Here is a 27897-nt window from a genome sequence, read left to right on the forward strand (position 1 = left end):
AACAGCATTAAGTTATTCCGCTATACTTGTAGGCTATTTTGACTCATTTTGTTGTCGCACTAAAGTGGAAATAGGCGCACAAAACGGTACGAAACAGGCACTATACGATGCGAAAGGAACGACCTGCAAATTCAATAGTGACACACAATGGGTCTTTTTCCTCACACCTTGATGGATCATTTTGACGCATTTCTGATGATGCTCAAAACATGGAAGTAGGCGAACAGAACTGTACAAAATACACACTAAACGATGTGAAGGAAACGTCCTCCAAATTCGTTGGCGGCGGAACAGTATTAACTTGTTTCGTTATATTCGTAGGTCCATTTTGACCCACTTCCGGTTATGCACGAAACGTACAAAATAAGCACTAAACGATGCGAAAGATATGACCTCGAAATTCGATAGTGCGGGAACAGTGAAGTCATTTAACTCCCACTTAAAGTTCCGTTTAACTCACCTCGGGTGATGCACAAGACGAGAAATAGGTGCAGAACCCCCCTTTTTTTAGGCACTAAACGATGCGAAAGAAAAGAAATAGAAATTCGATAGTGTCGGAACAGTGGGTCATTTTCGTCATACCTTGGTGGCCCATCTTGACACACTTTTGGTGACGCATAAAACGTGGAAATAGGGACACAAAAGGGCACAAAACAAGTACTAATCAATGGGAAAGGAAGGACCTCGAAATTCGATAATGGCGGAATAGTGAGTCATTTAACTCCCAATTTGAAGGCCCGTTTAACTCACTTCCGTACCTCTAAATAGAGTATTGAATATCGAGATAACGTTTAATTCAAATGTACGTATAGTAAATTGATATACTGTATTTTCTTAAAGTAACAGCATTAGCTTATCTTTCTTCTCAATTCCGGATGAGTTGGATGAGTCAAAGCGGTTGTTTGATCTCTTGTGTATAAAATGAATTTTTGGCACACATAATTCTACGATTCCATTAGATATATGTGTATGTCGATTTTTATGCAATTTTACTAGATTGAAATTTAAGATTTTTACTTTCTACCTTCATGCAACTCTGTGGAATGAGTAGATGTGAGATTCGAAGGACTATTTGGTTTCCATCTAAGCAGTAGTGATTTCATTAGTAGCCCACTGAGGAAAATTTCCTGTAGCTACGAAATTTCCCTGAGATATATTTCAGATTCTACTCAACGTGGGCTACTAGTATTTACGCAGTACTACGTTCAGCCCTCGTATATTGAAAGTCTCCTCCCGGTAGAAATCTGAAATAACCATTGGATCCAAACCCTTCAAACCCAAAATACTGTACACACAAAATGCAACTGTACTATAACGAGAACCAATGACGTCTGGTTCGACTTAAATGTTCTAAAAAATAAATTACGTGTTTTCTGTTAAGAATACATGACGAAGTAGTGAGCATTCGAATTATGATGAGTATTTTTTCTTTTGTTTGTGTTTTTACTAAGTCTCTTTTATAAGAAATCCATGAACATACTTACTATTACTTAGGAGAACTTTCAATAAAACTAAAATGAACCATTGACAATTAGACTGACAGCACTCACTGTACATTAGGATAAATTGTAAGTTACGATATATTACCAACGATCTGTTGACAACAGGTTTGCCAATAATGGGATGTGACTTTACTAAAAATCTTTTCATTATTCTCTCCCACTTTTTCTTGGTTTTTAATTTTTGTTTTGTAGCTAATTCAGTAAGAACAAAGAATACGACTATTTTGGAAAGTAGCCCATTCAATACTTGAAGGTGCTAATATAAATACTAATTTTTGCTGTTAAATCATTTTGCATAGTAAAGAAATCTGAATGTTGACGAAGATGACGTCATAAGCTGTGTTAACAAATTTTAAGCGTATAATAAATATCAGTGTTACGTGTACCCCGTGTAAACGAGTTTAGTTTGTATGGTGTGTTGTTTTCTTAATATTGAAACCGGAAGTGGTTGCCGAGTTCTATTACTTCCGGTTATAATAAAGAAATTAGAGTGATGGTATATATACTTGGGACACTTAATTGTTTGGAGAAAACAACCTCTTGACATATATTTCGATTTTTATTCTAGATCCTAGAGCGATCATCGTTAAAATAGGAAGTGATTAATTTCTGCCACTTCCGGTTTGAAAAGAGTGTCAGGACAGAAGATGGGACCTATTTTTAGAACTCTAAATTGATTTTTAAAAAAATCTTCCTTTCGCTATTTTTTTTATCGTTTTTTTAAAAAGTAGATTAATATTGAAAATGGAAATTGCAGACATTTCTATTCCTTTTGTTTCCAGTAGAGAGGTAAGAAATGAAAAATGAAATGAACTTGTTTCAGTTTAACGTATCAGGATTATGCCCGTTAGCATAAGGGAGACGCGTGATTGATGGTGGAATGAAAATGTGGGAGGAAACGGGAGAGATCGGAGAAAACTCACGTATACGATGTTGTTCATAACAAACTTACTTGACTTGGGATAGAAGTAGGATAACCATATTAGCACTCTACCACTGAGCTACCATGCCCCAAGAGAGCTAAAGATAGAAATTAAATGTATTCTTGGGACGCTTAATCGATTTCAGAGAACTGCTTGTCCCTATTTATTACCACCTTTTATCTATAATGATCAACGTTAAAACCGGAAATGGTTGATTTCTAACTCTTCCTATTTGAACATCACCTCCGTGAGGGAACTTGATTCCGAACGATAATTTTAAGTATCACTGATACGAAAAAGTCAAAATTGGCAGAAAATAAATTATTTCCCACCTATGTCATTCGTCCCGCCATTTACTCTCGCAGCAGAAGCCGTAAATAGATAATAGAAACCAATTGAGAATCTACGATGACTTGAAGAAAGAAAATGTCTTTCAGTGGCAGCGGTGGGATTCGAACCCACGCCTCCGAAGAGACTGGTGCCTTAAACCAGCGCCTTAGACCGCTCGGCCACGCTACCTGCTCGAGTTTTTAATTTAGTTCTTTTGGTATGCATAGAACCGAACTTTCTCATGAGTGCAATTAATTATATTATTTTCACTACTACTTCCAGTCAGAAAAATAAAAGCAAGGATAGGAATGGCGTAAGAAGCCTTTAAGAGGAAGAACATACTATTTTATTTATGAGACCTTGAATAAAGATTTGAGAAAAAGACGCATAAAATGCTGTATTGTACTGTATGGGTCAAATACCTGAACATTAAGCAAAAATAATGAAGAACGACTGTAAGCTTCCAAAATGTGGAAGTGGAGAAGAATGGAGATAATTAGCCAGGTCTAGTGGAAAAAGAAGGAGAGCATCAGAAGGAATTGTGTCGTGAGAGACGTTCTAGAGGATCATGTCGTAGGAAAAAGAAGGATGAGAAGAAGAAAACCACAATTAATGGACGATATCAAAACAAAGTAATCATACGTGATGATCAAGAGTTTAGCGGAAGACGGTGGAGCATAGTAGCTTCTTAGTTGCAGCAAGTGACCTACCAATAATTGAAGAATATCTATGTTGATGATGAATACTTCCAGTGATGATTTCCCGAGGTGGCCCTGGGGAAGGAGAATTCCCCCATCGATCTGCTAAATCCCCCAGGGCCACATATCCTACTGTCCTCAATGTGGATTCTCAGTACTTTCGTATGTAGTACTGCTTTTCATTTCCACTGTATTGAAAACCCCACGTAATCCCGGGGGAAATCTTCTAAAATCATCACTTATTATTACTTATCGCAGAAAGCAGATTGAAAGCTACCAATTCACAGCATGGGGCCGCGGTGGCAATAGCTGAATGGTCTCTGGCGTTCGGCTTCGGATCATGAAGCGCAATCCACTGAGGGTTCGAATCCCTCTGAAGAGCAAGATCGAAATTTTAACTGTCCTGGATATGTATGTGTTCGTGTCCCTGTCGAATATGGTAAAGGTAAAAGAGACCTTGTATGCGAGGAAACTCGGGTTGCTCAGGAAACTGAGTTATGATCGGTTATCTTTTTTTGTTTTTAAAAAGTGGTACAGCGTTTACTTCTGGTGCATGGGGTCCTTGGTTCGATCCAAGCTCGCGCCAAGTGAGCTTTGAGCTTTGTGGTGGACAAACACAGTGTGCTTGAATTTCCTGTGGGTTCTCCCGATTTCCTTCAACTTCCTTCATTCCACCATATGTTTTTCTTTTCTAATGGCTATGTAACGTGGTTACGTAGACATGGAGTATTCATTTCCTACCATGGACCATGCATGAGTAGTTCATCCAAGCACGTACTATACATACCGGCAGTTCACTGTTGAGCTGCAACGACGAACAATAGTGCGTATTAATGTAAGATTAACAATACGCGCAACGTGGTAGCGTGGCCGAGCGGTCTAAGGCGCTGGTTTAAGGCACCAGTCTCTTCGGAGGCGTGGGTTCGAATCCCACCGCTGCCAAAAAAGTAGCCTTTTTATTTATATAAAATTTTCACAAATAACAGCGTCCGATTTCAAATGAAATCGTCTTAGTTTAACGTGCTACAAATATGCCCTTTAGATTAAGAGACGGTGATCAAAGCAAGTGAATGATGATGGAAGAATTGCTGGAATTAGAAAGTGGGAGGAAACGAGTGTACCCGAGAAAACCCACGGGCATAATGTTGTCCAACACAAACTTATTTGACCGGGAATCGAATCAGTGACCATAAGCACTCGTCTGTTCGCAATCGATTTGTGGAAAAGAAACTAGGCATCGAACCTAAAGCCATAAGATTAAGCCTCTGTGTTATTCAGAAATCTCATCAATGGTGTGGAAAGAGTTGAAATTGTTAACACCAATAAACAGTATAAAATTATCTCAGTGGTCCTACGTAGTATAGTTATAATAATTTGAATTTACGTTAATCAAATAATTTGTCTGCTATTATATTCGAATATTAGTTTTCAATACTCGAGTAAAAAAAAAAAATAAATTTTAGCGTTAGTAGTCCTACGTAAGTTGTACGAGTACGTAAGATTTCAGAAATATCATTTTTTATACCTTCTTCCAAATTTGAACACACACACACACACACACACACACACACACACACATATATATATATATATATATATATATATATATATATATATATATAGATAGATAGATAGATAGATAGATAGATAGATAGATATAGATATAGATATATTACTTTGCATGGAAAAGTGAATTTTAAACTGTTGAATATAAATTTCACACTTTTACTAGTTGATAAAGATCTGCTTGGTTTCTTGATTTGGTTTACCAATCAAATCTTCTTTCGTGTATTTAACCTGTCTCGTCGGTGTGTCCATCCACCCGGTTGACAAAATATGTTAGTAACCAATTGATAGATTACCTTCAATTTTGGCCAGGATGTCAAAAGTTAAGAAGGGAATTCGTTGATGCAGGTGATCCATTCAGTTGATTCAAAGATATTGGAAACTTCTGCTGAAAGCAAGTCACTAAAGACAATAATGGTACTCAGGATTGGACTTTCTCCCACAATCGTTTTGTTATAAAACTTTACTTTGTTAACAGTATGATACAATTCTAGAAGGGTGGTCCGAAGACCAAATAGAGTCTCTCAATTGGGTAGGTGGTGATTAGGGATGTCCCAGGTCCCACATGCAGACGAGAGACAGGTTTGGGAGAATCTCATTGTCCAGTCGCAGCCAAGGGACAGGTTCGGGAGAACCTCAGGGCCCAGACGCACTCATGAGATTGTGGTAAGGAGTCTCAGGGTCCAGCCGCAGCCAAGAGAGGGTAAGGTAGTTCCTAATACCCAGTGCAGCCAAGATAAGGTATGTAAGGAGAACAGTCCCAGAGCAGACAGATGCCTTCGTGGGTGTTGCGGCTTCTTATTTACCTTACACTCAGGATTCCTAGCAGAACATCGGGATGGTGATAACATTCGTTTATTTTCAGATTACGTGTTGCTTGGTGACTTCCAAGATTTATTATCTTGTAGTTATTGAGCACGTGGACCATCGTCATATAGAGAGGATATTACAATATGGTTCCCCATGTACTTATAGATGATTGCCGCTTAGTAGTATGGAATCCAACTGTACTTAAATATCAGGTTGGTTGTATACCATTCGTTTACTTTCAATGTTCTAACCAAATTCCTTCACGTGATGGACAAGTGACACTGCTACTTTTTTCTCTTAATGTGCAAGACCAAAGCTGTATCCTTGAAGTTCTCTTACGCTTTTTGAAGAGCTTTTATTGAATAATATGAGTTTCTTCATGACAGTACTAAAGCTAGGAGTACATACACACGAATCTACACAATGAACACGATCCCGGGAAATATAATGTCCAACAGGGATCCAATTCGCAACTACGTATATAGAAAGCAAGCATTCTTGATAGTTCTCTCAATCGGTACCTCTAAATAGGGTATTGAATATCGATATAAGGTTTAATTCAAATATACATATAGTAAATTGCTATACTGTATTTTCTTAAAATAACAGCATTAGCTAATCTTTCTTCTCAATTCCGGATGAGTTAGATGAGTCGAAGTGGTTGTTTGATTTCTTGTGTATAAAACGAATTTTTGACACACATAATTGTACGATTGCATTAGATATATGTCGACTTTTATGCAAGATTTTACTAGATTGAAATTAAAGATATGTTTTGTTTCTACTTTCATGCAACTCTGTAGAATGAATGACGGATATATATGTGAGATTCAAAGGACTACTTGGTTTCCATTTAAGCAGTGATGATTTCATTAGTAGCCCACTGGGGAAAATTTCCTCTGTAGCTACGAAATTCCCCCGAGGTATATTTCAGATTCTACTCAACGTGGGCTACCAGTATTTACGCAGTGCTACGTTCAACCTTCTTATATTTGAAGTCTTTTCGCGGTAGAAATCTGAAATAACCATTGGATCCAAGCCCTTCAAACACGAAATACTGTACACACAAAATGCAACTGTTCTACAACGAGAACCAATAACGTCTGGTTGGACTTAAATGTTCTGAAAAATAAATTACTTGTTTTCTGTTCGGAATACATGACGAAGTAGTGAGCATTCGAATTACGATGAGTAATTTTTCTTTCGTTTGTGTTTTTACTGAGTGTCTTTTATAAGAAATCCATGCACATATTTACTATTATTTAGGAGAACTTTCAATAAATTTAGAATGAACTACTGACAATTAGGCTGACAGCACTCACTGTAAATTAGGATAAATTTTAAGTTATGATACACTACCAGCGATCTACTGACAATAGCTTTGCCAATGATTCGACGTGACTTTACTAAAAAATCTTTTCATTATTCTCTCCCACTTTTTCTTGTTTTTTAATTTTTGTTTCGTAGTTAATTCAGTACTTGAAGGTGCTAATATAAATACTTATTTTTGTTTTTAAATCATTTCGAATAGTGAAGAAATTTGAATGTTGACGATTATGACGTCGTAAGCTATTACCAAATGTCTAGCGTATAATAAGTATCAGTGTCACGTGTACCTCGCGTAAACGAGTTTGGTGTGTATCGTGTGAAATTTTCTTAATATTGAAACCGAAAGTGGTTGTCGATTTCTATTACTCCCGTTTTTAATAAAGAAATTAGCGTGATGATATATATACTTGGGACATTTAATTGATTGGAGAAAACAACTTATTGCCATGTATTTCCATTTTTATACTAGACCCTACAGCGTTTATTGTTCAAATAGGAAGTGATTAATTTCTGCCACTTCCGGTTTGAAAAGAGTGTCAGGACAGAAGATGGGATCTATTCTTAGAACTCTAAATTGATTTTTTTTTAAATCTTCTTTTCGCTATTTTTTTTATCGTTTTTTTAAAAGTAGATTAATATTGAAACTGGAAATTGTACGCATTTCTATCCCTTTCGTTTACAGTAGAGAGCTAAGAAATGAAAAATGAAATGAAATTGTTTCAATTTAACGTCTCAGATTATGTCCGTTAGCATAAGGGAGACGCGTGATTGATGGTGGAATTAAAATGTGGGAAGAAACGGGAGAAATCGGAGAAAACTCAGAGATACGATGTTGTTCACGACAAACATACTTGGCTTGGGATAGGAGTAGGATACCCATGCTAGCACTCTACCACTTAGCTATCATGTCCCCAAGAGAGCTGGGACGCTTAATCGATTTCAGAGTACTGCTTGTCGCTATTTATTACCATTTCTCTATAATGATGAACGTTAAAACCGGAAATGGTTGATTTCTAACTCTTCCTATTTGGACATCACCTCCGTGAGGGAACTTGATTCCAAACGAAAATTTTAAGTATCAGTGATACGAAAAAGTCAAAATTGGCACAAAATGAATTATTTCCCACCTATGTCATTCGTCCCGCCATTTACTTGCTCAGCAGGAGCCGTAAATAGATGGGAGAACCCTATTGAGAATCTACGGCGCTTTGAAGAAAGAAAATATCGTTGACTGGCAGCGGTGGGATTCGAACCCACGCCTCGGAAGAGACTGGTGCCTTAAACCAGCGCGTTAGACCGCTCGGCCACGCTACCTCACAAGTAAACCTTACGTTTGGGTGAATCGAGTTGCTGACTGAGACACATATGAGAAAGTAGTACTAAATGTAGTCAGTATTTCAGTGAAGTTGTAGCTGCGAAGCTCCAGGGGTTTAGGAGATACAGCTACCAGAACATCACATGGAAGTACACAATAGTCTTCATACAGTTGGTTGTAAAATCTCTGTAAGACCTCTTGTAACGGCAAAAGGTGAATAATAAATATATGGGTACATATTAGGACTAGGGACAAGACATATAGTAAGGGTATACCTGACGGCGGCAATCTTGAAATCCACCATTTTCAATTAAGGTTAAGTTTTTAAAATAGAAATAGCGTCATGTGATACATGATTTAAGGCGCAAATTTAATCAGAAGAACAATGATGACATTAATTTTGATTTACGCGCAATTGGTAAAAAGTTACAGTTGATGGCGTCCATGTTCAAATCCGCCATTTTGAAACAGATGAAAGTTTTAAACAAAACGCATAACAGTGACACCTTATTAATAGCAAATTTTACCATAAATCCAACGGTATAACCATTTTTGCTTTATCATTAACCAGCATTTGTTATCGCAACTCTTACCATAGACCTAATATTTATCCACCTGCTTTTTATTTAATTATTATCATTAACACAAAATTTACAAGGTGAGGTAAAGGACTAATACATATGCTGCAACAATATTTAATTTCCCTGTAACTTTTTACCAATTGCGCGTATATCAAAATTAATGTCACCATTGTTCTTCTGATTAAATTTGCGCCTTAAATCATGTATCACATGACGCTATTCCTATTTTAAAAACTTAACCTTAATTCAAAATGGTGGATTTCAAGATGGCCGCCGTAAGGTATACCCTTAATATATGACTTCTCCCTAGTCCTAATATGTACCCATATATTTGTTATTCACCTTTTGTCGTTACAAGAGGTCTTACAGAGCTTTTACCTCCAACGGTATGAAGACTATTGTGTACTTCCATGTGATGTTCTGGTAGCTGTATCTCCTAAACCCCTGGAGCTTCGCAGCTACAACTTCACTGAAATACTGACTACATTTAGTACTACTTTCTCATATGTGTCTCAGTCAGCAACTCGATTCACCCAAACGTAAGGTTTACTTGTCAGTAACTTTTTAACTTAGTTCTTTTGGTATGCATGGAACCGAACCTTCTTATGAGTGCAATTAATTATATTATCTTCAATAGTATTTCCAGTCAGAGAATAAAAGCAAGGATAGGAATAGCGTAAGAAGCCTTTAGGAGGAAGAAGATACTATCTTAGATACCTTGAGTAAAGATTTGAGAAAAATACTCATAAAATGCTTCGTGTGCAGTATACCCTATTGTACCGTATGGGTCAGACACCTGAACATTAAGCAAAAATAATGAAAAACAACTGGAAGCTCCCAAAATGTGGGAGTGGGCAAGAATGAGGAGAATTAGCTGAGTCGAGCGGAAAACGAATGAGAGGGTGTTAGAAGTGGTAAGGAAGAAAAAAACACAATTGTAGATATTATTAAGAAGAGGAAGAGAAAATGGTTGGGACATTCACTAAGAAGGAATCCTATCGTGAGGGACGTGCTAGAGGGTTACGGTGGCACGAAAGAGAAGGAGGAGAAGAAGAAGGTGACTGTAATAGACGGTATCAAAACAGAAAAATCGTACGTAAAGACGAAGAGGTTAGCGGAAGACCGTAGAGCATGGAAGTTCCTCAGTTGCAGCAAGTGACCTACCAATAATGCCAGAATACTGCAGATGATGATGATGACTACTTCCAGTAACGATTTCACGGGGTGGTCCCTGGAAGGGAGAATTCCTCCATGGATCCACGAAATTCCCCCGAGGCCATATTTCCGACTGTCCTCAATGTGGATTCTCAGTACTTTCGTATATAGTACTGTTTTTCACCCCAGTGTATTGAAAATCCTCCCTAACCTAGGAGAAAATCATCACTTATTATTACTTAGCACAGAAAGCAGATTGAAAGCTACCAATTCATAGTATGGTGTCGTGGTGGCTCAGTGGTAGAGCGTTTACGGTCTAGTGCATGGGGTCTATGGTTCGATCCCAGCTCGCGCGAATTCAGCTTTGTGGTAGTCAAATACCGTATGCGTGAGTTTTCTTGGGGTTCCCCCGTTTCCTCCCACTTTCTTCATTTCATTCATTTCTCTTCATCATCGTCTCCTTTAGACTAGTCGGCATATCCGTGGGACGTAAAACTTTAAAAAATCTATAGCATACAAATAAATTTTCATGATCCATAGAATGATACGAAAAAAAGTGTGATATGTTTTTCTATTCAAATGGCTATCTAACATATATATATATATCTAAAAAGTTTATAACTGTATGGTTTTCTAAACAAATGGCAGTGTAACATGGTTATGTAGACATGCAATATTCTTTTCCTACCATGGACCATGCATGAGTAGTTCAACCATGCACGTACTATACACACCGGTAGTTCACTGTTCAGCTGCAACGACGAACAATAGTGTATATTCAGGTAAGATTAACATTAATCGCAACGTGGTAGTGTGGCCGAGCGGTCTAAGGCGCTGGTTTAAGGCACCAGTCTCTTCGGAGGCGTGGGTTCGAATCCCACCGCTGCCAACAAAGTACTTTCTTTATTTAAAAAATTCTACAAATAATAGCATCCGTTTTCAGATTAGAGCCGATTCGTACAATACGAAATTGCGTGTGCTCTCATTAAACATTGAATCTAAGGCCACGAGATTAAGAATCTGCTTTAATCGGAAGCTCCCTTCATTATAGCACGAAAAACAAACTGAATTTCATACGGCTTCATTATAATTCTTCGACAAATAACTTGAATTCTAGAGCAAAACTCGAGACGAGACAAGATTCTACAAAAGAGGCTCGTCTCGTTTCGTAAGCAACAGTACTCTGAGAACAGAACTTTTTAAACTGTGTTCGTGTCCCTGTCTTACTGGACTGCTAACAAAAGTCAATAAGATTAAGTTAAGAACCATGTAAACAAATGTTCCGGATAGATGATTGGAAAAAAAGTAAATAAGTAAAACGGATGCCTTTGGTACACGGGGTCTCGGGTTCGAAATTTGAACGTATTACAGTGGTTCGAATTTCTCCTTAAACTGTAGGTCTACGTTTCAAGTAGACTCGGCACTGAAACGGAGGCTAAATTTCCAATGCAACTAGTCAACCATACCTTTAAAAAAAAGTTATCAGAAAATAAATAAGTTATCACAAATATTATTTAAAAAGTACTTAACAAGGAACCAAGACAACATGATAAGTCATCAATTACAGTTGAGTTCATTTTTCTAGTCGCTGCCTTAACCTTGGGTAATTCAATTCTAGTTTAAGGGCCGCGGTGGCTCAGTGGTAGAGCGTTCACCTCTGGTACATGGGGTCCTGGCTTCAAACCCTTCTCCCGCCAAGTGAACTTTGTGGTGGACAAACACCGTGTGCATGGGTTTCCTCGGGGTTCTCCCACTTTTTCTATTCCACCATTTAATTCATTTCTGATCACCACCGTCTCCTTTAGCCTAGCCGGCATAACCGTGGGACGTAAAACTTAAAAAAATCATTTCATTTTAAAATTCCGGTCACACTGAAATTTCTATGGATGGCAACACTGAAAATTCTTCCGATTCGTATTTTCGTGTGTAGAATAACATTATCTATGGTTGTGGGGAGTTACATTTCATTATCTCCTTTCACTTACGAAAAACGGGCAAAAGAAAAATTGTTAGTTTTTGAAAAATATGTAGTAGTCTGCCCCCTTTAAGGCAAGTGAATGATGATGGAAGAATTGGTGGAATGAAAAATTGGGAGGAAACCTGAATATTCCGAGAAAATCCACTGACACGATGTTTTCCACTACAAGCTTACTTGACCAGAGATCGATCTCGGAACCCCATGCATTAGAGATACGCGCTCTACCACAGAGCCACCGCGGCTCTCTTCTACCATTTGGTCATCACCGGTCTAAATATTTATTCACTTTCCATAGAAAGTAAAAGAATGACTAAGTGTACGCATTTTGCGGGAGGTTAAGGACGATCCATTCTTGAAGCGAATTTAATTTTGATGAAAGACTATTTATTCACTTAAGAAAATAAAGAAAGCTTTTATGTTACAACAAAAAAAGTTCACAACGATTCACTCTTCACAAAAGAATAGAATCTGTTCCTGTGAAAAATAACAATGAACAACAAACACATTATAATATTCTTGCTATCTTTTAACAGCACAAAACAAAAGGTAATGGATTTAGAATACATTTTATGAATTGAATAAAATGAGAACGCTTAACTTTATAATAATGTATCGCTTAAGAAAGTGGTTTTGTTCATCAATGTTCATGCACAATCAGTACGAAGAACGCCATTAAAAAAATATGAATGGATATTATCTAAGAATTTATTATTTATCACCATATGCATTGCAAATTTATGTAAATAAAAAAAATGTACTTCACTTACGACTTCTGAAAAATTTATTTCTCTCTCTTTTTTTTCTTAAAGTATCTGTTCAACATATTCATAAATTTCAGTATTCTTTTCCTTTACAAAAACAATCTATTGTGCTAATAGAGAAGATCCATTAACCTTTTGAGCTTTTAGATATACTCAAGAGTTCTTAAACCAATACAATAGTTCAAAATTAGGAAATCGTTTTCATTATAGTTTCAGTTGATATAGGTAAGCAGGGCATATGAGATTCAGTATTGTTGCTTTTGCTTTTAAAACCATAAATCAAGCTGCCTTCAATTGCAAGGTAGTATTTTTTTTTTTTTAAAGTCAGACGGGATGTATAAATGATGTCACGGAATAACATGTAAAATAAGCAAAATTTAGAGATATAAAGTTGAGTGGGAAAGTGCCTTGAGTTGTACTGAGGTTAGGTCGAAATCTAATTTTTGTATGCCGTATATTTATTTATGGCAGCAAGATTTTTTTTTTATTTCGCAAAGATTCTAGTGGCGTCTTATTCTACATATTGTAAGATGTAAGTGTGACTGTAGTCATCAAGGGTGCCGATTTCTCTGTAACTTTAAAGAGGGAACTATTCAGATATATATTTGGTTGGAGACAAGGGTCTAAGAAGGTATATATGAGGATTTTAGGACAAATTGAATTCAAATTATGCCAAATATTGTATATTTACAAAAGTACATATAACAATAAAACATACATGTTAATGAGATTACATGGGGCGCCCTTGGTAGTTATGTGTTCTGTTTAAAAGTTTGAGTGAAGTATATAGGTAATGAACACTGATAAATCGATTCTATTACTCCATGACGTGACGGTTACGTCATAAGTGTTCAAGGGGTTAAGGTGGCTATTCTTACCTTTTTTTTTTTTTTTTTTTGGTGACAACTATTAAATTAAATTAAACAAACTCAAAATGGTTTATGCGAGAATTTACTTGCTAAGTATAACCTAAAAGCCCGCTTTGGCTGTTTGTTTGCAGGAACATGCAGTCAGAGTCACGAGTATTCCCTGAAAGCTAAAGAACCGGAATAATAATATGGCAACTGAGTTTTAAGGAAAGTGGTAGAATGAGAAGATAGATAAGCCCCGACAGGTCGAATTTGTTCACCACAGGCTCATGCGTCTTCAGTCGAACCAAGAATCGCCCGCATCAGAGGTAAACATAATACCACTAAATCACAACATCACTAGGGTTAATCCAGTAAATTAGATATTTTAGTTGTTAAAAAAATGAATAATTTGTTATTTGTACCAAAATTTGAGACCAAATAATTTATCCTTTTCTTGTCAACATCATGAAAAATGAAATGAAATCTTTGAGTTTTACGTCCCACGGTTATGCCGGTTAGGCTAAAGGAGACGGTGATGATGAGTAATGAATGAAATAGTGGAATGAAGAAAGTGGGAGGAAACGAGAGAATCCCGAGGAAACACACACACGGTGTTTTTACACCACAAAGTTCACTTGGCGAGGGCTGGGATCGAACCCGGGACCCCAAGCACCAGAGGTGAACGCTCTACCACTTTTTATTTTAAACTTCCTGACTTATTTTCTACTGCAACCACTGTTCAGGACTACTAGACACGACAGGGACACGAACACAGAAACATCGAGGACAGTTAAAATTCCACCCTTGCTACTACAGAGGGACTCGAACCCCCAATGGGCTTCACCTAACAAATCATCAGCCTAACGCCTCAGACCGCTCGGCTACACCCACCGGCCACCACTAAGCCACCGCGCCCCCTTGTCAACATCATGGTTCTTACTGTCAAATAAATAAATAAATAAATAAATAAAATCGTATGTATTCACATATGATTTTCAAACCCTGAATGCTATTCGTACAATGATTCTACCCTCTTAGGGTTGCCATATTTCAAAATGAAATTCCGGGACGTTACTAAATTACGAGAATCTTTGAAATGCTTAAAATGAAAACAGGGGCATCATTTAGAGGGGCAGAAAGGCCATTGCCCCCTCCCCCTGAGTTTGAGGTTTATATAGATTTCATCAATAGAATAGTAGTAAATCAGTGCAAAACGCGAAAATTTACTTATGTCAAGGGGTCTTGCCCCTCCAAGCAAAATCTGTAATTGCGGTCCTGAATGAAAAGAAGAGTTATGTGCTAATTTACTTTCCTTCCATTAGATAGAGTTGTTCAAGTATTAAGTAATCACATTTTTAGTCATTTTAGTAGACCTTTTCCTCCCTAGTTATGCAAACTTAAGCAGGTGATTTTCTCCCCTCTGCGGGTAAGCGTATTTATAGACATTTCTCAGGATCTGTTATGTTTCCTGGCTTTCAGAATTTGTTTTAAAATTATTATATACCTAATCCTGTGAGAAAAGCAAACAATAATATTCCATTTTTTTCTTCTTCACTGAAATTTGGGATATTTAATCGTCCCGAGAAACATTTTCGGGACTTCGAAACAGAGATTTCGATTCTGTGACGGTACCGGATTTTCCGGGATGAATGGCAAAACATACCTGCTGCGCTGTATGGTTGCAAAACATGGTCTCTTACTCTGACGGAAGAACACAGACCGAAAGTATTTGGGAATAAAATCCTGAGTCGAATAAGTTCGGACCCAAGTGGAATGGAAATGGACAATGGAGGAAACTTTATAAAAAGCCAAGGAACTACATAATTTATAACCGTTTACCGAACATCCTTAGGATCATCAATCTAGAAGGCTTAGGGGGGCAGATCATGTAACCAGAATGGAAGAAAGTAGAAACACTTTCAAAGTTTTAACTGGAAGTCCAATTGAAAAACCCGACCATTAGGAAGACGTAGGCGCAGATGGGAAGACAATATTAAGATGGATCTCGCAGAAATAGGAATACAAAGTAGAAACTGAATCCAGTTAGCTAAGGACAAAAGTCAAAGGAGACTTTCTGTGAATGTGACATTTTGTGAACTCCGGGCTCCATAGAAGTTAGTAAGAATGCTATTCGTGGCGGTTCTTGAGGTACATCGCTAAAAATTAAACTTCTATCACTTCTTAGCTAAGGGGAGAACACTTTCTGAATGTCTTACTTCTTGTATACATAAGAAAGATATTAGGTAAATTTTCTTACTTTAGCTTGTAGCAATATGACTTTCCCTACGAGCCGCCACTGTTAGTATCATTGTATGATTGATAATCATTAGCGATTTAATAATGATCAATATACACGAAATATTACATTTTATTAATCATGTAAAGCAAAAATACCCAAAATAAGAGTATATATCGTCTGATGAGAACCAGAGAAACGTAACTCCATTTTCGTAGGCCTACAGGCAAGAGGACAAAAATATTATTTTCTTAGGAAGATGTGTTTTTAATAAGATGGTAATTGAGCTACATTACAACAGATGATCGACAAGGAGAACAGATGGCGTTACTTTCCATTTACACCAAGTGGGGCCTTCAAAATTATCTCCAAACATGAAGAAAGCGAAAACCGTGTTTTTGGTGTTATGTTTCTCTGGTTCTCATGTGACGATATGGTCCAAGATTGATTATGGTTTTATACCCCTTTCTAGCGCTAATGCTAAATGATACGGGAACTATTACTACTAGGCCTATCTGTAAAATTGAGATTCCAACCATTATTTGGAAGGTATGCGGGAATACAATGGTAGCCTTCATTTTGCAAAAAAGTGAGATGGATACAGAATATCAAGATAACATTCATGTGAGTTAAACTATGTAACGAGTTCAGCAAACAAACATGAGTGTTATCATTGTTTTTCTGTCCTCATCTCATTCTTTTTTAAAAAGTGGCAATTACTATTGTTTTCCCTATGCCTTTTATTTATATTTTTCCCCACGTATTAACACCCCTACCTCTACTGAAGATCAAACAGAAACAGGTGCGTTGCCCACTTGGTCATGAAGAGGTATAAAGGTATGGTAATGTCAGAAAATTCTCGTCCCTCCACAAAAACGAAACGACAAGTAAATTTTTAAATTCGAAACATCACCATTTTCGACTCAATTTTCGAGACGAGACGAGAAATTTCATTTCTTCTCCCAAGTTTTAGATATCAAACAAGTTTTAGATCTGGTGTTACATGAATCATAGTATAAAAACTATAAATTAATTAAGTTATCGTACGAGCATAATGGAAAGTAATTATTACTGTATATAGATAAGCGTGATTAACTGATATACTTGAAAACTTCTTGGAGCTTCCGTGACGCAGAAGGATACTGATAACTTCTAGATGAAAATGAAATCTTCCAGTTTAACGCCCCATGATTATTCCCTTTAAGCTAAGGGAGACGGATCATTAAGACAAAGAAATGATGATGGAAGAACTGGTGGAATGAGAAAGTGGGAGGAAACGGGCTTGTTCCGAGAAAACTCACGGACATGATGTTGTCCATCACAGATGTAGCTGTCCGGCGACCGAACCAGTGACCCCATGCACCTTAGGTGAATGATCTTTCACTTATTTTAACTTTCTGATGACGACTAAACTTGGCAGCGACACGAACACAGAAACACCAAGGACAGTTAAAGTTCTACTCGTGCTGAGGGATTCGAACTCCAGTGGGTTTTACCTCACGATTGTCAGCCTTACATCTTAGACCATTCTGCTACACGAGCCAGCCTTTAAAAAAAATTAAAAATTAAATTTTTCAATTTTAACGTCCCACGTTATGCCCTTTAGGAAAAGAGATACGGATGATTAAGGCAAGTGAACGATGATGGAAAAACTAGTGAAATGAGAATGTAGAAGGAAAGAAGAGTTTCCCGGAAAAACCCACAGATACGATGTTGTCCACTACAAACGTGCTTGACGGTAGATCGAACCAGGAACCCCATGCACTAGACGTAAGCGTCCTACCATTAAGCCACTGTGCTCCACAACTTCTAGATGAAATTAAGAAAATGTTCAGGGCATAAATTTTGTAGGTATAACTTATTTAACAAATCTAGACGAGACGAGACGAGACGAGACGAGAAAGAAACCTTCGATAATCGAGACAATACAAAACTCCTTTAAAATTTACTAGACGAGACAAGAAAACTTTTTTCTCATTTCGTCTCGTCTCGTGGAGAAGATTATTCTTATTCCACTGCATTTTATATTATATATGCATTATATAAAGTACAAGGGTTCAGAGGAGTCTCAATACTTCCCCTTCGACTCAACATTTAACACAATTGGCTTTTGTGGGAGTAGTCCAGAGTTCGATTCCTGGTATCAGTGATGTCGATATTGAGCCAGTGTCTTGAAATAATTGGGTTAGCTCGAACAATGCTCCAGAACGTTGAAAACTATTGTACTGGGAGCTGATGCGTTAAACTCGTTATTACACCAATAAAATGTGAATCATGGACGTTTGTGAGCTGTAAAACCAGGATGTGTAAAGAGTCACTGAAGCCCCACCCTATCCCTTAATGCATGATTATTAGCATAAAATAAGGAATGAAGATTTTGGGAATATCCATAAATACAACCAGTAATTTTTGCCATTATTATTAAGCATGTATATTTAAAAAAAAATTAAAAACTAGAAACTAGAATCTAGAAAAACCAATAAACCAACGTTTCGTTTTTCTCTAATAAAAACTGGTTTCGTTTTTCACCGAAACCGGTTTTACTTTTGTCCAATAGTTTCGAAATTTTACCGAAAATAGTGTGACTTTTTCCTGAAGATGAGATTTATTCTTGTTATTACATTACGCATTTAAAAACAAGTTAAAGAAGAAGAAAAAAGTGTTTGTTAGAAAACCGAAACCTGGTTTTGATATCCGGTTTTGAAAAGCAGAAACCTGGTATTGATAAAAAAAACAAACCATTTAACTTTTTTTAAAAAAACGGCCCCGGGTTTGATGGAAAATTAAGCTGGTTTTGGAAAGTAGAGATCGGGTATTGGTAGAAAACCGAATTGGTTTTGATTAAAAAAAAAAAACGAAGGCCGGTTTTGATAGAGCCCGGATTTTGAAATTTTCAAAAAGAGGTTTCGTTTTTTCTTTAAACCGGAAAACCGACTATTGTTGCCGGCACTAGAAGATATATGGTAGACCAGATGACTTTCTTAGTTTGGTAGTGTGCGGTTGACATAGAGTCCTATCGCTATTCTATTCTTCTAGACCGGGGTTCGAAACTTCTTATAGTTAAAAAAACAAGCGCAATTAAACATAATTTTATAACAAAACAATAATTATAAAATTATGTTTAATTAAAAAGGAAATTCTAATGGGTCCCTTCTACGTATTATCTACAGTAAAGCCAACGAGCTATTATTTACACCAATAAGCATCTTTAATTCTTTTCTCCCACAGTTTATAGTTGTATGCACAATTCCGAAAAACTTTTTTTTTTTTTCAACGAAACAGAACTGATTTTGCAGTTTTACGAGTATCTGGTTTCGTATATGACGTTAGACGGATATTTACCACGGCGATTATGGGAGTGTACCACAATGTTTTTAAGTGTAGAAACGAAGCATTGTCGAAGTGTAGAGGCGAAGCATTGGTGTTATTACATATCCTTAAAACATGCTATAAAATGATTGATTTGTATTCTTATGAAAATAAAATAAAATAATATTTAAGGTTGAAAAATCTGCCAATTGAGATTCATACTTTTACCGAAAACGTTACAAAAATTAGATCAGAAAAACTAACAGAATTTCACCGGATCTATTAAAACTTCATCAGAATGTTATAGAAGTTTTACTGGAGAGTTTACGTAAGTTTAAATTCTAAAACTAAACTATTATTTTTTCAATAAAAGTTACAGAAATTTCATGTGAAAAATTTCTGTATTTTTTCTATAAAAGTTACAGAAATTTCATTTGAAAAATTTCATGAGTTTAACCTGAACTACGGGTATTTCATCTGAAGAATTAAAAAAAAAAAAAAAAAAAAAAGAATTTCGCAAAATCTATATGAATTTAATATGAACCTAATTAGATTTTCATAAAAAATAAAATAAAATCCTCCTGTAATATTCTATAAATATTTGTAGAAACATGACTGAAAATACACCTGATAATTTACGTACTTACATTTCTTGAAATAAACTGTGTTCTGTTCTATTAATATCGACATCTTTGTAAGTATAAACATGAATTCAACTCAAAGTTAATTTCATAGCTCCAAGCTTCCTCAGGGGCTATATGGTTATCTTACGCGTCTTTGACGCGGGAGACCAAGGTTCGATACCCAGTGCGTGTTCCAGTGGTTTGGATCCCACGTTGGACTATAGGTCCAAGTTTCATATGGCCTCGCTCGTAAAAGGGACGCAATACTCCAAATAAACTACCCAACCAAAGCTAGTTTTAAAGAAAATTGCCGTAATTATACGGGAAAAGAAAAAAAAATCTTTAAAATTATCCTGAAAGTTTTAGATATAGTATAAATCGCGTAAACAGCATAGTTTTTGCATTCATTGGCATAATTATTGGAACATACAATTACAAACAATTATAAGCTTTTAATTTAGCCGGGAATAATGTATGTACTCACCAGTAATAGATGCTACGAAACAGAAAAAACCGGTGATAATTCATCCACTGTTAATAATCGTTCATCTGGAGAAAATATTAGGTAGTGTAATATTTATAAACATCTCTATGAAAAGAGTGCACTAGAGGAACCTGAATATAGGTTTTTAGTTTATACATTCTATTCCATTTACACATTATAAATACACAATCAGTTTGAACTACACATATTGTATAAAAGCATCAATACTAATATATTTCAAGACACTTGAACAAAATGTGGGCGTTTTCCGGTGCACCTTCACTACTTGAATCTATAATAGGGAGAAATGAGTACAGACAACCCGAACGACATACTTTGCTTCTGGAAGTTAAAATGAAATAAAAAGAGAAAAAAAAAAAGAAAGAAGGAAAGAAAATAAATAAACATTTGTTTTGATGAAAGAAGTGAATGACCGTGGAAAATGCTGAATAAAGTCACTTACCTTGGACGACCTTGTAAGAAAAATTTCCTTAATCCGGCAGAGCTGTTAACGGGTTAGTCACCTAACCTGACGTTGAAATCACTTCCAAAGACAAGAGTTCCGCAGTAAAAAAAAGAAAACACTTTTTAAATACACTTCCAGTCGCGGCGTTTAAGCAAAACACATTCTTGAAAAAAATATATATCGATATGGTATATGATTCAGTCTTGTAGTCGGTAGTCGAGATTACTTGCGGAAGTTTGCATCTTTTTAAAAGAAAGAAAATTTCAGTAATTTGAACCGTCACTTGTTGATTGTTAGGTCTTTTGTGTTAACATGCTTCATATCATAAGGTCTATCACATCCATATTACGATTTCAGTAAAGTTGAATATTTGCCGTAAGAAATTAAAAAAAAAAAAAAAAATTCAGGTCATAATTGATTCTTTTGGCGCTGGTGATACGATATTAGGTGGTACGAACCGGACCGGGGAGATCTCACACGTTGCACGACGCGCAGTCAGTAACTACCAAAGAAGATGAAAGCGATTTTTATCACATTAACTATACCAAATATCTCTTGCAACTGCCACAGCCGACCACTCTCACTTGCTTACTTACATTTCGTCCTCTGGTGTTAAGCGCACGGATCTGCCAACAGGCAGGCGGAGGGAGTTTGGGAAAGTCCGCCAGTGGTAAAGCAACCCACTTCGGTTGGCTGCTTGCTCCTGAATCTAGGGCAGAAGGAGGTAATTCTGAACAAGTTAACAAAAACACATACTCAAAGAGACTGACTGACTGTCAGAAAGGGAAATATATATATAAAAAAAATACAGAAGCCAAATTAGAGACAAAAATAACATTACTCTGCCGTCATTTGAAGATTTTCATCACCAAAAGATAGATCCTTCGTGAGTTGGGTAGTTGGGTGTGCTGGTTTCCGTGGGAGACGTTCCCTATTTCTTTTTTTGTCACTCCCACATCATTGTTAATAATATAATAAGACATCTAAAAACATCTATTGTCTTCTCCAAGATTCTGCAATGTCTCATTTTTCCTCTTCTTCCTTTTTATCCTTCCTTCCTGACTTGATACCTTACAATTAGCACAAGGTGTATTGTACGACACGTACAATATGTTGGTTTTATGTTCATATCAATATGTTAAGATGAAGATTGCTTTTAATTTATGTTCTTTAAATGTGCTGTCAGGCTTCATTGCCTAAACCAATAACGTGTGAGAACGACTTTCTACTTAGAAATGAACAATATTGTGGAGAGAAAATTATAAAATAAATTCCAATGTGTTTGTAAATTAAAATCTATCAGTTTTACGTCCCACGTTTATGCCCTATGGGCTCAGAAAGGAGGTGAATGAAAGTTATTGACTATACAAAAGAAAGGGTGGAATGAGAATGTGTGAAAACACTCCGAGAAAACCCACGGATACAATGTTACCCTCCACAAACCACATGAGCTAGTATTGAACCAGGAATCCTTGTATCAGAGATGACCGCTCTAGTACCGAGACACTTATCTATATGGCCTTCTACTAAGCCATTATGACAGAGAAACAAAAACAGAAAATTGGAGCACTGTTAAAAACGCCCATATTCATCAGTTGACACTCGAATCCATCATTGAAAGCCGAACGCCTACTTAGTAATGGATTTATATTTACGATGCATTTAACGCATAGGGAGATATATTTGTATGACCAAAATAGACAGATATAATATTGAACGACATGGAAGTTGAACATACATATTTACCTCCAGTTTAAGTTTCACATAAATAACTTTTATTTCTTATTTTATTAATTTGAGATGGTTAACAACTAGGGATGAGCACGAGACAAGATTTGTGGCTGTCTCATCTCTAAATGTGCTGTAAAGGTGATGTCTCGACTCGAAAAATGTATATTTCTATGTTGGAAGAGCCGTGTCTCGACTCGAATTTTGTCAGGAAAATCCTGTCTCAACTCATCCCTATTAACAACAAATTGACATCCTTTGTGTTCTTTAGTAAAATCTATCCAGCATTTCTCAATTTTTTTTAGGTGGGGCCCGCTTTTATTTGTCAGAATGTTCTTCGGATCAGAATACTTATATCTCCTTTTATGAACATACATTTCAGTGGAACTCAAATCCAGTATAAACTCCGCCTTGTATTCTCTAGCCGAACGCTAAAGACCACTCACCTATAGATAAAGGCCGCAAGATCGACGAGGAAGGTTCTTTAAACTTATCTTATTCGTTACTATTAAAAGTTGAATAATATCGCGCGATTTTCAATTTTCTTGAATTTAAACTTTACTGGCATATTAAATTTAAATATTCGATAATATTCAACATATAATAATAATAATAATAATAATAATAATAATAATAATAATAATAATAATAATAATAATAATAATAATAATAATAATAATAATAGATAAATCAAATCGTGGCTACTGAACCTTCTTTTTCCATTATTAGTAAATCAACATAAAGAGCAACACTAATTTACTATTCCATGTCGAATTTTAGATCAAAGTTTTATTTACTTATTTATTTATTTATTTTTTGGATCAAAAGATCCAATATATTTCAATCAAAAATTTTCTTGTAGGCCTTATATCTGGATAACTATAAACAGTGTAGCAAAACTCAAACTATCACTTAACTCAGTATGATGTGTTATTCCGTAAAAAAAAAAAAAAAAAAAAAAAAAAAAAAAAAAAAAATCGATTTTAGGGGCCGTTCAAAAATTTTGTGGCTCCTGATCCAATTGTCCCAAAACATCCAATATATTTCAACAAAAATTTTCTTGTACGCCTTATATCTGGAGAACTACATATAGTGTAGTCAAACCCAAGCTATCACGTAACTCAGTATGATGTGCTTATTCCGTAAAAAAAAAAAAAAAAAAAAAAAACCAAAACTCGATTTGGGGTTCGTTCAAAAACTGTGTGGCCCCTGATCCTAAAACTACTTATTGGTCAAGATCGCAATCTTTTGATGCATTTTTTGATCAATCCTAAAATTCTTGTTCTTCGTGTTTAACAGATGGCAAGCAACGCCAACGTTTCATTAGCAAACGTAATTGACAAGTTTTGTAATGACCTATAATGTAGATACTGTATAACTTAGAGACCGTTTATTTTCTCACATAGCGAAACACTAAACAACAATGCGACATACTGAATAAGTAGTTTCCTTGATTAACATCTTTCCATATTGTTTTCTGTTTAAGATTATAGCCCCCAATATTAAAAACAAAACAAAAGAAAAAGATTTCTTTTTTTCAGGTTAACGCCCCACGATTATGCTCTTTTGGCTGAAAGAGACTGGCGATTAATGAAAGTACCTGATTGGGAAATTAATTTTGTTTCTGCTCTCTTACCGAGAATCGAACCCGAGACAACGTCCATATTAAAGACAAGACAAGAAGGATTTGTAATTTGGTTTAATATATATAATTTTTAATTTCCTATATTATGTATCTGTGATCTATTTATAATTTTTTTTGCATCCATACATGATAAATGAATGTTCTTTGCAATATGTAGATTCTTTACTTTAAAAAAGTTGCAAGCAGACAAGGGCGCCGATCCTGGGGTACTGGGAGGACCCAATCCTCATTAAGTCCACATGTATTTTTATGAATATGTATTTTTATTGTAATATGTATTTTTTATGTTTATACAATATTTTGCATAATTTGAATTTAATTTGTCTTAAAATCCTCATATATGCCTTCTTAGATCCTTTTCTGCAACGAAACACACATCTGAATGGGCCTCCCCAAAAGTTACAGAGAAATTGGCGCCCTTGTAAGCAGACAGAATTCGAACCCATGCTAAAATAAGCAATTCGGGAGTTCTGTGACGTTAACCACCAAACCTCGAGTTCTTGACTTCAGAAGTGCTCCGTCTGCGTGTATCTAGCTTCCATCGTGATCCTGTACCTTACAGGCTTGAATCATCTCGTATCACCCGTCAGTGGCGGATCCAGCGGGGCGATCGGGGCGCCCGCCCCCAGAAGAGTAAACTTTCTTATTTTATGCATATAAATAAAACCCATACCAGAGTTTGAAGCTGTTAAAAGTAGCTCTAAGTAGCAGTATAACAACCCACCGCCCCCCAGAAATCGGTTCTGGATCCGCCCCTGTCACCCGTATATATATATATATAAACCTAGATCCATACGTTCTTCGGATCTATGCTTACTGGGAAATTTATTTTCCCTCCATTCTGATAGAGAGTAACATGCGTAGTCTTACAAAAGCAATAGAACATCTTCACTCTGCCATGTACAGGATGTCTCAAAAGTCCGTTAACATAGGGTAGCTCTGTTATTATCAGAGTTATAACAAAATGTAAGAGGGGAAATCATCTTCAAATATGATGTTTTCAATCTAAAATGAAGGAAGTTTTTAAATCGGACGAGCCGTTTGGGCTGTACACTCTTTATGCACCCAATGTTAAATGAAAGTGCAACGTTGACATTTACCTGGAAGCACAACATAAATGAATGAAGTTAATGTTTGAAATGGGGACTAGCCATCGACACTTTAGCGTAAAAGACAGTAACTTCATTTACTTATGTTGTGGGTCCAGGTAAATTGCAACATTGCACTTTCATTTAACATTGGAAGTATTAAGAGTGTACAGCCCAAACGGCTCGTTCGATTTAAAACATTCCGTCACTTTAGATTGAAAACGTCATATTTGGAGACGGCTTTCCTCTCTTACATTTTGTTATAACTCTGACAATAACAGTTACCCTTGTCAAGCGACTTCTGAGACATCCTGTATAATACAATCATAACAGTTTATGAAAATAAATATACATGATGGCGCTGAGCCGAATGATACCTTTTAAATGGCCATACGTATATTATCGAATGGAAACATTAAAAAAAGGGGGAAAGAGTATCGTCTACACTGGAACATACCATTTACTTATCAACATTCAAAAGTTTATGTCTTGAAACTAGTGTAGGAAAGATTATTTCCATTTAAATTGATGCATTCTTAACGATTCTGGAAGTTACTCAACACTCCTCTCCGCAGGTCGTTGTCAATACCCAATTTTTATCAATGGGGGATTTTTGAAAGATCGTATGTTCAAGAGGCATACTCACAAGTAAACCTTACGTTTGGGTGAATCGAGTTGCTGACTGAGACACATATGAGAAAGTAGTACTAAATGTGGTCAGTATTTCAGTGAAGTTGTAAGTGCGAAGCTCCAGGAGTTTAGGAGATACAGCTACCAGAACATCACATGGAAGTACAGAATAGTCTTCATACAGTTGGAGGTAAAAGCTCTGTAAGACTTCTTGTAACGACAAAAGGTGAATAACAAATATATGGGTACATATTAGGACTAGGGGGAAGTCATATAGTAAGGGTATACCTGTCGGCGGCCATCTTGAAATCCGCCATTTTGAATTAAGGTTAAGTTTTTAAAATAGGAATAGGGTCATGTGATACATGATTTAAGACGCAAATTTAATCAGGAGAACAATGGTGACGTTAATTTTGATTTACGCGCAATTGGTAAAAAGTTACAGGGAAATTAAATATTGTTACAGCATATGTATTAGTCCTTTACCCCACCTTGTAAATTTTGTGTTAACGATAATAATTAAATAAAAAGCAGTTGGATAAATGTTAGGTCTATGGTAAGAGTTGCCTTGATGGCGGCCATGTTCAAATCCGCCATTTTGAATCAGACAAAAGTTTTAAACAAAACGCATAACAGTGACACCTTATCAATAGCAAATTTTACCATAAATCCAACCGTATAACCATTTTGCTTTATCATTAACCAGCAGAAAATTAAATGGATCGCTCCTTACGACTACTGCTTGTACGGAATTTTTAACGACAAATGTGTGAAGTGTAACTCGATTGCTTTTGTCAGGTGTGCTCGCTTTGAGCAGAGCATTTGTGCAAGTCATGCGCTCTTTTCTGAACTACATATTGATTGTACTAATTGAGGACTTTTCTGGAAGAAAGACCCAAGTTCAATTATGACTCAATTCCACTTTGGTGATTTTTCCTTAAATTAGCAACTTGTTTATGCGATAACAAATGCTGGTTAATGATAAAGCAAAAATGGTTATACCGTTGGATTTATGGTAAAATTTGCTATTAATAAGGTGTCAATGTTATGCGTTTTGTTTAAAACTTTTGTCTGTTTCAAAATGGCGGATTTGAACATGGCCGCCATCAAGGCAACTCTTACCATAGACATAACATTTATCCAACTGCTTTTTATTTAATTATTATCGTTAACACAAAATTTACAAGGTGGGGTAAAGGATTAATACATATGCTGTAACAATATTTAATTTCCCTGTAACTTTTTACCAATTGCGCGTAAATCAAAATTAACGTCACCATTGTTCTCCTGATTAAATTTGCGTCTTAAATCATGTATCACATTACCCTATTCCTATTTTAAAAACTTAACCTTAATTCAAAATGGCGGATTTCAAGATGGCCGCCGACAGGTATACCCTTACTATATGACTTCCCCCTAGTCCTAATATGTACCCATATATTTGTTATTCACCTTTTGTCGTTACAAGAGGTCTTACAGAGCTTTTACCTCCAACTGTATGAAGACTATTCTGTACTTCCATGTGATGTTCCGGTAGCTGTATCTCCTAAACCCCTGGAGCTTCGTACCTACAACTTCACTGAAATACTGACCACATTTAGTACTACTTTCTCATATGTGTCTCAGTCAGCAACTCGATTCACCCAAACGTAAGGTTTAGTTGTCAGAACATTCAGGAACTTCAACAAACCATCGTTGACGAAGTTGGGTCTATTGACAAAGACTATTCAGCAATTTCCAGAAGAGTTTACAAGAATGTATCAATTTAAATGAAGACCACGTTTTCGACACTGCTTTCAAGAAATAAACTTTTGAATGTTGGTAAATAAATAGAATGTTTCAGTGTATTTATAGACTATACGACTTTCTTTTTTTTCGTTTCCATTTGA

General features: G+C 36.2%; 1 protein-coding gene and 4 non-coding genes across 6 annotated transcripts in view; 2 read left to right on the plus strand and 3 right to left on the minus strand.

Annotated features, from left to right (window-relative positions):
* LOC145680463 (uncharacterized) overlaps window positions 1-21569 on the minus strand; it is a 298641-nt gene extending 277072 nt beyond the window's left edge. Inside the window, exon 1 of one of the 2 annotated variants that reach the window (XM_081751026.1) lies at window positions 20915-21569. The gene's annotated coding sequence lies outside the window, so the exon portion shown is untranslated. The remainder of the gene's footprint in view (window positions 1-20914) is intronic. The other variant, XM_081751025.1, reaches the window with a different exon arrangement.
* On the minus strand, window positions 2863-2944 carry TRNAL-AAG (transfer RNA leucine (anticodon AAG)). The gene has a single exon. It is a non-coding gene; the product is annotated as a tRNA-Leu (tRNA).
* TRNAL-AAG (transfer RNA leucine (anticodon AAG)) lies at window positions 4314-4395 on the plus strand. The gene has a single exon. It is a non-coding gene; the product is annotated as a tRNA-Leu (tRNA).
* On the minus strand, window positions 8391-8472 carry TRNAL-AAG (transfer RNA leucine (anticodon AAG)). The gene has a single exon. It is a non-coding gene; the product is annotated as a tRNA-Leu (tRNA).
* Window positions 11017-11098, plus strand: TRNAL-AAG (transfer RNA leucine (anticodon AAG)). Its single transcript has one exon. It is a non-coding gene; the product is annotated as a tRNA-Leu (tRNA).
* Window positions 21570-27897: the final 6328 nt, after the last annotated feature.

This window comes from Thermobia domestica, chromosome 3, assembly GCF_964235325.1.
Source record: "Thermobia domestica chromosome 3, izTheDome1.hap1.1, whole genome shotgun sequence".
NCBI classification, from domain to species: Eukaryota; Metazoa; Arthropoda; class Insecta; order Zygentoma; family Lepismatidae; genus Thermobia; species Thermobia domestica.